The sequence below is a fragment of the Paramormyrops kingsleyae genome, chromosome 1 (genome assembly GCF_048594095.1).
Source record: "Paramormyrops kingsleyae isolate MSU_618 chromosome 1, PKINGS_0.4, whole genome shotgun sequence".
Taxonomy (NCBI): Eukaryota; Metazoa; Chordata; class Actinopteri; order Osteoglossiformes; family Mormyridae; genus Paramormyrops; species Paramormyrops kingsleyae.
Window position 1 is genome coordinate 30,980,536 of NC_132797.1, and position 13,121 is coordinate 30,993,656.

General features: G+C 44.8%; 1 protein-coding gene across 5 annotated transcripts in view; it reads right to left on the bottom strand.

The window, feature by feature from the left end:
* Positions 1-10,357, bottom strand: part of znf438 (zinc finger protein 438) — a 31,472-nt gene extending 21,115 nt beyond the window's left edge. For 2 of the 5 annotated variants that reach the window (XM_023840413.2, XM_023840410.2), the window contains exons 1-2: positions 10,207-10,357; positions 9,369-9,461 (exon numbers count right to left, since the gene is read on the bottom strand). The gene's annotated coding sequence lies outside the window, so the exon portion shown is untranslated. Of the gene's footprint in view, positions 1-4,658; positions 4,737-9,368; positions 9,462-10,206 lie in introns of all 5 variants that reach the window. The other 3 variants (XM_023840412.2, XM_023840409.2, XM_023840411.2) reach the window with 3 other exon arrangements.
* Between the last annotated feature and the right edge of the window lie 2,764 nt (positions 10,358-13,121).

Sequence of the window (13,121 nt, forward strand, 5' to 3'; positions counted from 1 at the left end):
CCAAAAGAGTAGCTGCACTACAAAAGATGAATTTGGAAGCTGTCAATGCATCTGCGGTGGCTTTAGGAAACCGGAGATCTGCTGTTTCAAGCTGTTTGGACTTTCTGATGAAGAGAAACAGAAACTAGCTGAGGTCTTCCTTTGGGTGAGTAACTTTTATTACTTCATTCCCTAACCATGTACATAGAGGTGGGTAAAGCCTGACATGTAAATTTTAATGGTTTGGCCAGTATGACTTTTTCAGAGTATCTAGATATAAACTACCAGAAGAAACCCCCCAATCCCTTTTAGTATTAGGTTTTTAAAAATGACCTGGAGTGATGACACACAGAGGGTAACCATCCAGTGGTAGAAGGACAGCGTTCCGTCCGCTCTGTGGCCAGGACCCGACCCCAGGCAGTCTGAGAATGTTTATGGCCGATGAAGCCGATTATGGAGAGAGCACCACGTGGCTCGATCCAGGCGGACACGGTGGCTTGGTTTCTGGGTCGAGTCAGGGCCAGGTTGCCAGCCTGTCTAATCGGGACTTCATCCGAACTGTCGGAATTCTGTCAGGTCACACTAGGCGACGGGGCCAGGCAACACAAACAGCTCCAAACGCCGCCTTATTTAGGTCAGCAAGTGCAGTAGTTAAGAATCTGGACTCAGGACCAAAAACTTGCTGGTTCAAAGTCATCTCATTTCAGACTGAGGTGCAACCCTCTAAATGTGTTACATACATTGGGTTTCCAGTTTATTAGGTACTTGCTTGCTAACCCTAACAGCCTGCTTCTCTGAACAGCTGTGGCTGCAACTGAACACATAAAGTACACGCAGTACAGTTCTCCTGACATTAAAAAGCACAACGAGAGCCATGAGGACTGGGTCCATCTTTCCTTCCAGAGTAGGTCGAACAGGATGAAAGTCCATTACACCTGCTTATCTGGTCAAAACAGATTCCCAGGTAATATGGACTCGTCTAGAGTACCATGTGCTCATTGAAAATGCAGGCCGCATTTTTCCTGGGGATCTCGTTGAAGATCCCATTGCACAACACGTGCTCGGCATAATGTCCGTGTGAACACACAGGGGCCCTAAGGCCTTATAATCAACAAGATCGACAGGAGTCCACCCTGCAGCCTTCAAAGCTAGTGAGAAAGGCAGCTGAGGGCGCTCCAAAGTAAAGAAGGAGTGGGAAATTCATATCCTGGAAAAACAGAAGGTTCACCCACGCGCTCACCTGGGACAGTGCGTGACTTCACAGGCCAGCCGGAATGCTGCTAGAGACCTGGAACACTTCACGTGAGACAGGAAGCAGGAACGTGGTGAGAGGAACTGAGCAGGAACAGTGTTGAGTAACCCTTTCCTGATTCAGGAGAACATGATGATATTGACAATGACTACAATGTTGATGATGGTGGTGTTGATGTAGTGACTATGACTTTAATGATGATGTTAATGATGATGATGAAGGCGTAATGACTATAATGTTGATGACAATGACGATGATGATGAGTGTCCACCCGGACTACCGCAACCTAATCCTAACCCTTTAACATGAACTGCAAGCTGCAGCACTACACAAGAAAGAAACACCAATGTTTTAGCATTAACTGGGATGCAAACTGCACCAGAAGGCCAATGAGATGATGGATTTAATGACCTGCAACTGCTTCGCAAGGAAATCCCCATGCTAAACCCTCCTACGCATTCTTCTGAAGGCCTCAGACCAACCACGAAGGGCCACCTAGCAGGACAGATGGCCTCTGCAGCATGGCCCTCCGGCAGAGAATCTGGGAACCTTGACTTGTGAGTTACATGGCCTTACACAGCTGACACTGCCTGTCAATCAAGAAAAGCCAAGCAGAACATAGCCGCTAATAGGCTAACAAAACCAGAACCCAGCCAACTGGAATCTGAGAGAAAAAAAAAAAAACATATAGTAAAAAAGGTGTAGCCATAAAAGTGGCACTTTGTGTTGGCCTTCTGTAAATCAAATGCGGTAATGGCTCCTGGCAGAGAGGAAACACTTGCTGGTAAAATATTGGGTCGCAGGAAATGTAAGGAAACGCAAGCAGGATCGGATATGTTCTGGGGGGCTTTGCGTCGCGGGTGTTTCGAGATCGAGTCATAACCCTCTGATTAAAGACCTCTCAGGCTTAATGCAGAAAAATCCCAGCCTCTCTGCAGAGCCAGTATAACATACAAGGAAGGTTTCTGAACTCATGTGGCAAACACATTAAGAGCAGTCATACGGAGCAGGCGTGCCTAGTGTGTATTATTCAGGATATCACCGGCTGGGTTTTTTTTTTTTTCACACCGTGCCATATTTCAAACGGCGCCGGCTGGCCGCTAGGACCACAGCGCAGCACACGAGGGGGGGGCTTCGTGGATGAATTCCTGCCTCTGGTATAAAAAAATAAAAAATAAATAAAAGGCCAGAGCCGCCCTTTTCTGGTATGAGAGCTGCTCCTCCAGAGCTTCTAGACAGAACAATGGAACCAGAGTCTTCATCGCAGCATATGAAGAAACAAACAAGCAAACCTCCCCCAGAATCATAAACCCCCATAAGGCCCCGTTTTTGTTCTATTCCTAAAGTGACTCAATTTTTTAGGTTTCAGTTTCTGCGAAGACAATGCAGCCGTGTAAAGATTCCGATCTTAGTTACGCCCTTAATAAGTGCTGGCGATTGGAAATTCCAATGTTCACATGGGCAACATCGAGGAAAATCGGACACCTTTGCGTCGACGCGCCGAGGAACCGCTTCGTCGGTCGATTTTTATTATAACCGGATCCACATAAAGAAATCCTCACCTTCAGCAAATCGCGTAGCTGCGTGTCTCTGAAGACTGGGCCTGCGTGCACCCCCCTGCTCAGCACCAGTGGGGGATGGGTAATGTATTCACTGGATTTATGTTTATGTCTTTCAGTGCAAGGAGCTGGACTTTCAGCAGCAATATCATCACGGCTGCGTCGTGCGATAAATACCATCAATCAGCAGGCGTGTGTCTGCGTGGTGCTTCTTGCGATGGATCGATGATGGACCGCGCCAATCACAGAAAGGGGGAGAAGCCAAACTCACCAAAGAGCACAAGCATTTACCCAAGCTTCAAACTACTCGCTTTCATCGCTTACATTTCTTTTCTTGCAAGGGGGGGTTAAGGGCCTAATGAGCCACACATTACCCTCAGTATCCCCCCCAAAAAAGACACAACACTTCACTTCCACTCCTCAGGTTAAAGGTGACTAGTTGCAGAAGCCCGACCGATTTAACCCTCAGTGGGACCGTCCAAATTTCCGTGTTGGTCATGATGTTGGGGGCGGGTGCAGGTTGACCCCATCCTTCTCGGTGCAGCCTGGGAGGCGAGTAGTACAGCGTGATGCAGCCTGGCTGCAGGAGAAGCTGATTAACTCTCAGGAATGGGACCCTCCAGCTGCCCCAGCTGCACCATCTGCACCAGCTGCATGCTATTAGTCCACCTGCACCTCGCAGGAAATGAACAATCGCTTAGTGCTGACAGGAACACGCCAGAACGCTGAATCTCTCCTGGAGAACCCGGTGAATAATGTATCACAGCGGTTCAGCATTAACCTCACGGCCCGCTCACGTCCCCGGCAAGGGTGCGCCGGTACCTCTGCTTACAGCACTGGTTTTTATCCTGTTCCTTCAGGACGATAAAAGATGAAGCGGAACGAAATGCAGAGACCCAAAAAAATATATAATGACTGAAAAAGGTGCTGGTTCTTGGTTGTGCAAAGTGGTGATTTAAGGGTCTCCCGTGAGCCATGAGAGGGATGGAACCGGTGTGTGATCCAAGGCCCTGCCTCGCTGGTGTGCCAGCGCTCTGCTCCACGGCAGGGAGGCGAGCTGGCTGGAAGCTCCACGGCCAGCAAAATGGGCGAAAACCTTGCCATCTGAAACTTATTTGCCTTCTCCGAGCCCAAATGAAAAGCCGCCGCCGTCACCATGGCTCCTGGCGGGATAGAAACCACGATGCCAACGTCTGAGTTGGGGGACCATGACGTACATCTCAGAAACCAACCAGGGCACATAATAAGGCCGTCGTCCATGTTTATCCAGCCAAAATAAAAGATGACATTGCTGCAGCTAATGGGGGAAACCACTGAACACAGCGTACAGTCTTACTGTACAGACGTTTTCATTTCTAACAAAATACGAATATACTATTTCTGCATTTGAGCATGTAATTTTCCAGGAGACTTACTCAGTCACCTTAATCATCTTCAATCCCCCACCATTTGGGGGAAAATGGATTTATGCTGGTTTTTGCGTCTGTGGAAAAACAGCTGTAAAATATCTTGTGATGATCTCCTCGTAAAAAAGGCGTGACACTAAACACAGACTTGACTCTCTATCGGTTTTCCCTGAGAGACTGTGAAAATCAGTAACATCACAAGCCTTCAGATTCCCTCCCCCTGTATTCTAAAGTCAACATGACACACCCGCCTGAACAGCTAAATGCAACAAGACACACCAGCCCGGACAGCAAAATGTCGAACAGGAAAAACGAAATGCTGATGACCAGTCAGTTTCTGGCTGTTTTTCCTGTGGGGCAAAAAAGTGCCTTTTTTGCAGTTTGGAACATTTCTTTAGATGAGCAACAAATCAGCACGCGAAGGAAATGTTCAGATTGTAACTGCAAGAGTGCAATACTCACAAATAAGCAGGGGGGGGGGGGGGCGCCACGTCGTTTCACCTATACGTGCTCATCCAGTCGTCTCATCAGGTAAACGACCTAAGAAGTACAATTCCAAGGTCAGAGAAGCAACACTTCTGATTTCCTGCTTTTTCCATGTACATTTTCCCCAGTCTTCTCATGTGTTTGAGACTCAAGTGTGAAGACATGGACACCCCAACACAATGACAGTCTCAAGTTAGTTTTTAGGAAACAGCAACCTTATGGGTGATATAAGGAAACCACTCCCCTTTACTATGTCATGTGACCTGAAAAGCAACCCCCCCTCACCAGTTAAAACCACAAAGGCCTGACCTGAAACTGACCCTGTAAAGGGGTAGGGCTGCGTGTCCTACGGCCGTACACAGTGAAACACCACGGACACACCAAACAGCACGGCAGTCCCTCGAAGAGCTCGCTACCCTGTGGTAGGAAGTCCCCAGGGCTTCACTGAGAACGTTTGGTGTCAGATAATCAACTGACAAAGACCCAAGCTACGACATGCATCGCAGGTCCACACTCCTTGCTGGAAGACTGCGACAGAAGCGTGCTCACACCGGCCTTGACACAGCTTTTTATCAGGGAACCAACACACCACGACTGCAAAACCACGGACACTGCACAGATAGAACTGCACATGCTCATCGCACTTTCCCAAAAGCGACTTGTATTTTTAAAAACCACAGCTGCCTCATTTGAACCAAAAAATAAAAAAGTAGTAAAAGTCCAGGCACTTGTGGTATAAACTATCACAGCGGAATGCCCCTCTCTGATTTGTCCAGTGAGACAGTAATTTGGCCTGAATGCGCTGAAATCCCAGGGTGTAGTCCCTCTGTGGTATACTGTAGTATACTATGGTATAATGTTACTCTCTGCATGCATCATCATTGCCTGCTTCGCTGTAACCGAACTGAAAATACACTTCTCATTTACCTGTTAATGTTCCTCTGGTTACTTTTTATATGAGTCCCTCTCAAAACAAACAACCATGAAGTACCTTTGTTATTTTCTAAATCCACAAGTAGCCCATTTTTTACTTTTAACACGACACTAAATTCTGCTAAACGTTTTTGAGGACAGCCTGCTAATGTAATGCTAGATCGGACGAAAACAAGCGACGCACTTTCCTGTGTGAAGCCAAAGGCTGATTATTGTAACACTGCAAGGTAACTGCTGAACAGCACCAGAAAATGCAGCAGAGTGTGACCTTACTCTAGCCCTCAGCTGGCGGGAAGGGATGCGTGTTGGGGGGGGGGGGCATGTGGAAACCTCGTGCTTTGCTTCCTGGGGGGTGACTCTAGGGACCACCGGTGACCTACAGGAGGGTAGCCTCTCTGGAGCCTGTTCCCATTAAATCATCCAAGCCATCTTCCCTGCTCGACAGACCCAGTCACCGATAAAAAATCCCCCAACAGAAAACAAAAAAATAATAAAACAATGGTTTCCTGTTTATGCTACATGTGGGTTCCACATTGGGCAGGCCGGACTGGACCAGGTGACGCTTGTACGGGAACCAGCCAACACCCCCAGTGTTTACCTTCCCACAGACCACCAGCGACTTCACTAACACCCATCCTCCTCGTGTCTGTCAGACCTGGCTTTAAACTTTAGACCGATCTGTCCAAATATTGTCACTAACCGTGCGTGAGAAACTGCAGCGAAAATGTGTTTTTCCCTGAAATGTTACGGCTCTAAACTTATTAATTACAGAGTAGAGCTGTAGTTTCAAGGGACCACTGTAGAAAAACAAATGGTCTGCTTTCTCTCATTGGGCAATCTCGCTTCTGCTTTAAGTCTAAACTAACACTTAAAAAAGGCCTTGCTCGAAACTGACCATCTTCAAGTATGAGCAAAAATTCATTTCTTGTCATGCCTCTTTTTGATGGTTTTTAAGTATTACATTTTCAGTTTTGATAAATTCTGGGGTATGGTTATGCAGTTGTTTGGGGGTTCATGGTATCTTGTGAACAGATTTAACAGAACCATCCTGGTTGGGTAAAATACAGTTTTTATTCATGAAAACAATGCATGATATGACCTGAATATTCTCCCATAAATTATCAGCACACAGGAGCCAAATGGGGAGGCCAATCGTATCCGTGGTTACGAATCAGAGCCAATTATGACATATTAAATCGCCACTGGAATATGCTCCTCCACAATGTTAATCTCTCCTGCCTTTCTCATGACAAAATGTTGGCTCATATCCTCCCATATTCCATACAGTGATAAAAAAATAAACAAACAGACATAAAATCCCCCCAATTTGGAAAGGCAGGATTAATATTTTATATGAGGCTGTTTTGTTCAAATCCCCCTCCTGATCGTTTTAAAAGCATAATGGCAAATATGGCCAATCTTCACTCTTTTGCTCATTGTACTTAAGGTAAAACTATTATTTTCATGACCCATGGAGGCAAATGAACAGCAGCCTCAGTCAGGAGCGATCACTTCTGGCATTGCTGTACCCTGAGTTTACGAGCTATTCCAGGATATTAATTTTCTTTTGGCTTTTGTTGACTGTTTTAAAATGTTTCTTTTTAAAAAAAAAAAAAAAAAAAAAGACTCATTGTGTCACTCATTTAGAGGTTCAAAATACATAAGAGTGTGATACTAAAACTCTGTGTGTGTGCAACTCTCCTTAATGAGGTTCTATTCAATATTAATATTATTTTTCTTATACACGCATTTTCATTTTTCTTGTGTGTTCCACTGCCGTATGAAGGCCAGTTATGCTTAACAAATGTTTCTTTTTTCTTTTCCTTTTCCAGAACAACCCAATTGCCTGTCCTGAGCTGACCTGTGATGCTGTACGTGCTACACTCCAAACACATGGACCGTCCATGTGACCAAACCGTCACTTCAAAGTGACCTGAGGCATGTTTCAGATGGTGACCTCCCTCTGTATACCGAAATGTGATGATCTTATTACACCAGACTACAACATCTTTAAGACATGTGCAGAATCATGTGGGCTTATCGCTGTCTTCAAGACATATGGATACATCTTATTATTTAGCATATACTTCTATGCAGTGTTGTATATTTTTTTGGTACATCTGCATTGTCTTAATTACACTGAATTCAACTGAATTAATTTCAGCTGCTATACAAATGAACTGAGACAAATGTACCACTCAGTATTAACTCCCCATGACTAACAATGATATTATCAGCCCCACCAAATTCCACAGGGCCCCAGTGCCCACCCAGGTGCGTCTAACACTGGGTGTGCCACTGCACGCCCCGCCAATCCTAATGCCGTCTTTACACAGGAGAGGTGACAGGAACAAAGGGAGGTCTGGAAGACCGGTGCAGCCGTCACAGCTGGAGACCTGAGCACACCTGACAGGGCACGTGGGGAGGATAACCAGCAGGGGGCGACCTGAATGAACACTCCACTGGGAGAAAAGTCTGTCACATTCCTCTGGGCATCCAATCTTGAGTTCAAAGCATGGCAGATCCCATGGGGAGGATTCACCACCAGGTACGTTCATGACTGTTTATTCACTCGGGCGCGTAAAGAGGCCTCCTGTTGAAATCTCTGTGTGGCATATTACAGCCCAGAGGAACCAGCTGACAGTCCAGTTCAATGCAATTTAATTTATTTTTTATATATAGGCATATTATATATTTTTTCACAACACAGTTACCACAAGGCACTTGTAGTGAGCCATTACTACAGAATTTGTACAAAACTGTGCATGAAACAGGGAAAAGGGAAATAAAGAAAGAAAGAATGCAAGAATATAGAGAAGGTGACCAACGAAGGTCAGTGAGTGGGTTTAGCGTGAAAGGCTCTGTGGCAGGCAGGCTCTTTATTTTACACACTGTACTCCATTCAGTACACGTACTGACAGAGACCCAGGGCTCAGTATAAAGGAGCTGCATCCTGCATATAACACTTTGTATCGCGCATTCCAGCTCGCGTCGTAAATCCACATAGGAGAGACCGACTGAACATCGATGCGGCCACTCGCCAAAATTTAATGGCAAGAACTTAACGTGCGGGGTCTCACTTCAACCAGTGTTGCCAACTAAGATTTAGTGACTTTTCAGAACCCTTTAGCAATTCAAAAAAAGTGACTTTTTAGACAAACTACTTTTATCAGATTTACATTTTAGCAGTGCAGTGCAGCAGCTTGGAAATGGCTTGGAAGCGATTGCTGGTTAATATGTAGTCTTAATGGGCTGCATTTCAGTCACTGTTTCAAACTAGTTGCGTTGTCTGATAACAGAAACAGGAAACAATTGTCAATGAGCTTTATTTGGAATTCAGCTCTATTAAAATACAGTATATGTTAGTAAAGAAAGTGTTAAGTGCAAACCAATGTAAAGGGCTGACACCATCAGACTCCCTGCACAATGCAAATATGATGTAATGGCATCTCCAGTATTCTAATTAGCGTATGGCATCATCTAGCAACATTTTGAGCAGGCTTTAGCTACTTTCCATTAAAATTAACCAGTTACATTGTTCTATTGTTAAGGAATAAAAGGTTGCATTAAAAACTGTGTATTTCACAGTACGCACAACAAATGCATGAATAAATTAGATCCTTATGCATGGTGGCGCCAATACGATAACAAGCCAGCCCTCTGTTTGACTTGATACATTTCTGCAGAAACCAAACAGGCACAGTAATTACTCCTAGGATTATAGTATCCATTCTGTGTAACTTACTAACTTACTGGTATCTTATAGTGTAGCACGCCTGGGTGTCCAGAAGGTGAGGACAGCTCCACCAAGGTGCATTAGGGTGAAGTACGCAAGGTCCTTCCCATCTGTGACACACAAATATGACAAATGAGCAAGTAAATTACAGCCAAACCGTAACTGTATTCTGCTCACACTTTTAGCCCTTTCATCAAAAATTTTGTACAGGTGTACGATAAAAAAAAGAAAAAAATCAGAAATTTTGGACACAAGAATAAATTAAATTCTATTCGAAATTTCGGTAAACGGAGCAATCTTGGGTGAAATATAGAGTTATAGATGTGAAGGCGGTGAGCAATCCATGGGGGGCGGGGTTGAAGGATTGATAGAACCAGGGCGGCTGAACGTGGTGACTGACGACCCATCTAATGACTCCAAGTAACCTGCGCCCTCAGTGTCTGTGACAGATTAATGAGACCCCAGAACAAGCCACATGCGTTAAGCAGATCTCTGAAAGCGAGCTTGTGTTGAACCTAATCATAAAGCACCAGACCCCTCCAAAACGAGTCAGAGAACTGCATCAAGCCACTGCCGCGGGTCTGATAATGACCAGACCAAAATCTCGTCCAGTCCATATCCACGGCCATACTCACACCCTGCCCATAGCCACGTCCACCCTGTACCATCGTCCAGTCTAATCTCTGTTATACACCCGCAACCACAACAGGCCCCAGTTTGTTGTCGCTGCTCACGCTCCTATTGGCTGAAACTACGGCCGTGGTACCAAAACACAGGACGCCCACCGTGTTTGTGTCATGTACCAAAACCCCGTAACTTTCAGAATCGCTCCGGAACCGTACAAGAATACCTCACCTTTCCGCTACTTCGTACGGATCGTAATCTGATTTCTTGATTAGTACCGCCAGGGTGATTTATTGACGTTTATGATGAACAGCAAATTCGCATAACTGTTTCTTAACAGCCATTTTGAGTTGTACTTATCTGCTCGTGTTAAGAGGGGTGAAGATGTGACTTGTTAAATTTGTTTAGTCGATAATAAAATTATCTGTAAACTATAGCTTATACGAATTATATATATATATATATTAAATGTATATATTTTTCGTAATTATATTACATTAAATATAAATAAACACATAGTGCTCCATTTTAGTAGCCTTTGGTCCCTTCTCAGTGTAAAATGGTATGGCTACAAAAAAAAGTAAGTGCTGCTCTGAAGTGACCAATCAGCGATAAGAAAATACAACCTGCCAATAGTATTGCTGTGACGCAATGGAGTCGGAAATGCCGGAAAATACCTTCTGCTGTTTTTAAGTTTGAGTGGGAAAGGAGTGGAGCTGTAGTGTTTTGCTTTGGCAGATTGTTTGACAGAATTAGTCAACGTGTGTCTTTTTTGTGGTATTTTTATGTAAGTTGTACTATGCGAGTAGTAGTTACAGTGGACATGGTTTTCTATTTGTGATTCATCGGGTTTTGTTAGTGTACTGTCTAGCTCTGTTATGTTGTTTCACATACTGTATTTGTATTAGATGGGTTTATTGTTCAGTGATTTATTTTGTTCTGAAGTGTTTTACTGTGGGTATATATATGAGTGTAATGAACGGGCACAGCTGAACGGCTCTACTTAATGGTGAAATCGAGTCATTTTAAAAAATTGAAATAATTCTCTATCCCTAAAGTGACGAACATGGTCAACAATATCCAGTTTTTGGTAATGGATCGTCATTTTTTAACTGACTGAGCGACTTAAAAAATGTTTGCATTTAATTGATGGACGTATATAAAAAACCTGAAACTTTGGTGAACCATCTGTCAATAGCTTAGTCAAACGCTTGCTTGTTTGGAGTCGGCCTAGATTTCTTGCCAGTGCCCCAGGGTGCCTCGGGATGACCACACATCAAGAATGTATCGTCTCTAGTGTTAACATGAGACTTAAAACAACCGTTGGGATATGTTCATCATAACAAAAAAATCCGTTAATGAAATTGTGTTTAGTAATATCTGTTTCTTATGAACTAGTGTCAGGAATAATTGAAATCTGCAGCAGAATGGTAATTTGTAGGTATTTTAACGACCTAGGTACCTCTTGGAGATGTAAATTAATAAGAAGCTAACACTTGTCACAGATGACCCCATTCAGGTTTGCTAGGTCTACAGAATAGCAATTGATAGTTATGATGGACATCAAATCAGCAGGATACTTCAGTGAGAAATGGCTTCATGCTGCCTTTTTCTGGTGCCTTTTTATAGAACAGCTATGACCTAATTCTTTCATCCACACTGTCATGTTTAATTCTTCAACTGAAATGGCAATAGAAAGAGAATTCATATAGATTTTTTTTCTATGAAAGTTAATTGCCAAAAACAGTGTGAACTTTCAAAATAAAATGTCTCCGTTCTGTTCTTTTATGCCACTGTTTATCAGCATGTGTGCCCACTGGTAGTGAAATGCACCATTTAAGACCTAGAGGTTGTGTGAATGTGAAATCAATTTATAGGTGACCTGGAGCCTTGTTTGTATGCCTGCGTGTGTGTGTGTGCATGTGTGTGTGTGCACACACCACTTCCCGTTCAGGATACGGAGTTCTGGAGGCCCTGGGTTTCCCTGGAGGTGGGTGGGACATCCCTCAGCCTTTTTAGCTGGCCTCATGCTACTGAGTCTTCTCTTCCTGCACCTCATGCCACACTTCTGATGTAATTGGATTCCACCAGCTGAAACGCCGTCCTGCTCGGGCACTTCCCCGGGCTGTCCGCTGACATGAAGCCTGAAAGGGAGCAGGCTTCCCAGCCTCATCACAGCCTCTCGTGCCTTTTTTTTTTCTTTTTTTGGTTTTACCCGAGAGTTCTCGCTGGTTTAACAAGAGGAAATTGCGGTCGTGTTTAACAACAGTCTGATGTAACAGGCAGGTAAAGGACAGCCATTAGATTTCCATGCTGGTACCACTTTGAAAGAAGATGTGTGTCTTTCTCTCCAAGTGACCACAAACACATTTGGCCCATGTCTCTGAGTAAGCTCTGCCTATCCCCCTTTTACTCTCAAGTCTTGGTACATTCCAGCCACAGCTCTCAGGCCGTCCAATTGGTGGAGGGACAATGCTGGAGCTCTTTAGTTGTGCCGCGGACATCCATACCTTTTCCGGTAGCAGCGTCAGCATCGCTGTGGCCTTCGACCACGTTCCGGAAAGCCGGACCATCTCAGCTTTTTGCTGTCTCTCTTATCGAAACCAGATGCAGGTCCAGCAGTGTTGGCAAACACGTGTTCTCACCTCCGTACGGAATTCACAGGAAGTGGCTCATATTAGGTATTGTTTATTCTGGAAGGGTGGGAGAAAGGTTATTTTTGGTCAGCCTTTCTTTTGGGTTTATTTGGCCCGAACTTAATTACGACGGCATGGGCCATAACTTATTGCATCCGCCTTCCTGATGTGTGCGTGAAGGCCAGATCCACTTCAGCAGCCAGCGCTCTGATCACAATGGGGGTGCTCATGGTAATCATGGACACGGCAATCCACTGTGTCACTTGTGAGCCCCCAGACTCACGCAGGTCACACCCACCCCCCGCCGTCTGCATCCACTCAGAGCTTCCTGTCACATGACCTGAGCAGCCCCCATGCTGGCTGACAGGGCTGCAGTAGGGGGCAGATACCCTGGCAGATTTACAGACCCTTGAATACATAAATTTCTACATAAAATTAGGTGGAGCCCAGAATTTCTAGCTATGGCCCTTCTGGCAGGTAACTGAAGACAGGTAAATATGGTCGTGTCCG